This window comes from Echinops telfairi, unplaced genomic scaffold (assembly GCF_000313985.2).
Source record: "Echinops telfairi isolate 266 unplaced genomic scaffold, ASM31398v2 ScPeMD7_7469;HRSCAF=8507_1, whole genome shotgun sequence".
In the NCBI taxonomy this organism is placed as follows: Eukaryota; Metazoa; Chordata; class Mammalia; order Afrosoricida; family Tenrecidae; genus Echinops; species Echinops telfairi.
Window position 1 is genome coordinate 25,781,123 of NW_022111373.1, and position 2,482 is coordinate 25,783,604.

A 2,482-nucleotide genomic window follows, 5' to 3' on the forward strand; every position below is an offset into this window, starting at 1 on the left:
ACAGCTCTCCAGCACACCTCCCTTATTCTGGTCAAATGGTTGCCTTTCGGTCCATGAACTGGTTCTGCATGAATAAAATTAACTGTTCTAGAATCCCCCACTTTCTGAATGTTATCCATAGTTTATTATGATACATGATTTTGACTATCTTTTCACAGTCAAGAAAACACAAGTAAACTTTTGCTGGTCTTCTCTTCTTTCAGACAATATTCATCTGACATCAGCAATGATATCCCTTATTCCATGTTCTTTGCAGAATTCAGCTTGAATTGCTGATGGCTCCCTGTCAATGTACTACTGTAATCATTGTTGAATGATCTTCAGTACAATATTGTTGTATTTGATATTAATATATGGTTTTGTTTGATATTTTCTGCATTCTCTAGGCTCATCTTTGGAATGGGCACAAATACGAACCTCTTCCCTTCAGTTGGCCAAGTAGCTGTCTTCCCAGTTTCCTGGCAGAGACTAGTGAGTGTTTCCAGTGTCTCATTAGTGCGTTGAGACATTTCAGCTGGTATTCTAACAGTCCGCAGAACATAAAGCCTTTCCTGCTTTCTGTTTGGATTGCTTCCAGGTAATATAATTGGTCAATGTTAAATGGTTGAATGTTTAATGGTTCTTTTTGATTGAGCGACTGTATCATTTCCATCTTCTTTTGGTGCTTCTTGTATCTTTCAATATTTTGTCCATAAACTTTTAATATTGCAACTCAAAGCTTAATTTTTCTTCTTTTATTTCAGCTTTATATATGCTGAACATGACCTTCCTTTTTAGTTTTCTAACTGCAGGTCTTTGTCCACTTCATTATACTATTCATTTGTCTTCTCTAGCTGCCCTTTGAATTTTTCTATTCACCTTTTACTTCATCATTTCTTCCAATGGCTTTGCTATTGGAAGAGCAAATTTCAAAGGCTCTTCTGACATCCACTTTTACCTTCTTTTTCTTTCCTGTCTTTTAATGATTTATTGTTTTATTTCAGTCTTTCCTCTTCCGTGAAGAGTTATCGTTTCCAAACAGTTGTCCCGCCCGGCTCATCGGCATGGTGATCGCATTCCAGCCGACCTCCCAAGGATGTGCCCTGCCTCACTTTCTCCTGCCGCTCTTCTTTCTTACTTCCCTGTCCCTTTAATTCCCCCATCCACCTCCTTTCCTCATCGTGCCCTTCAAGGTCTGCTTCTTTGGCGTGAAAAGTATTTTTCTAAGTTTTATTTTCTTCATTGCTGTCATGTAGTATTTCTCCTTTTTCATGTAGAATTTGTATTTATTAGATTGACTAACTTTGCTGAGTGCTGCTGAGAGGCAAGGATGGCAAAACTCCGTCTTCTATACTTTGGGCATGTTGTCCATTCTTCGGAGAAGGACATCAGATCTGGTAACGTGGAAGGGAGCCAAAAAAGGAAGGCCCTCACCAGATGGATCGACACCGTGGCTGCAGCAAGAGGCTCGGGCAGAGGAAACACTGCAAGGACGGCCAGCACTGTGCAGTATTTCATTCTTTAGTGCACAGAATCGCTGTCGGTCAGCACTGACTTGATAGCACGTAACAGGAACAACTTAGTTGAACATATCTTCCAAATACGTCCATGTCAGGAGGTAATTTACAGTTTAAATTTGTTTTTAGATAGGCATACTATACCCTTGTATTGCAGTGGGTGGAGAGGAGCTTTCATACTAAGCATTTTTCCTGCCAGGGGAGCATCTAGCAACTTGCTCTGAGTTAGTGCACACAATAACTTCACCTGGGAAGATTCTCTCTGTTCACAGTGAATTTTTTCATAAAAGCAGTTCCCCTCAAGCCTCATTTTTTGTGATGGCAAATTTAAGAGAACAGTGTGCAGCTGTGAATTTTTGTTTCCTGCTCCAGAAAAATGCTGCAGAATGCGATGTTGAACACAGCTCACAAGGACAGCACTGTGGGAAAAACTCAAGTGCACAAGAGGTTTTCTCATTTCAAAAAGGTGAAATGTTGATTGATGATAAACCTCGCTCTGGATGTCTATCAGCTCCCCAAATGAACAAAATGTAATGCATTTGGAGGTTGTTCCACCAGGTCAGATTATTGATCAATCTTTTGATTAATACTGTGTAATAGTGTGTAACAAAAAAAGGCCTGATTTGTGGCAGATGGGGGACTGTTTTGCCACCATGATAATGCACCTGCTCATGCAACCATCTCAGTGTGCCAGTTTGGGCAAAAAACAGCATGCCTCTCTTGCCCCACACACCTGATTCACTTGACTTCACTCCATGTGAATTCTTTGTGTTTCCATGAATGAAGAAGGACATGAAAGGACAGCAATTTGATGATGTAGAAGAGAAGGAGAAAAAACGAGGGAGCTGCTACCAGCCATCCAAACAGATGAGTTTGAAAAATGTTTCCAAGAATGGGATTGCAGATTTGAAAAATGTATTGTGTAATGGAGAGTACATAGAAGGTGATAAGGTTGTTTCGTAACAAAATTTAAATACGAAGTTTTG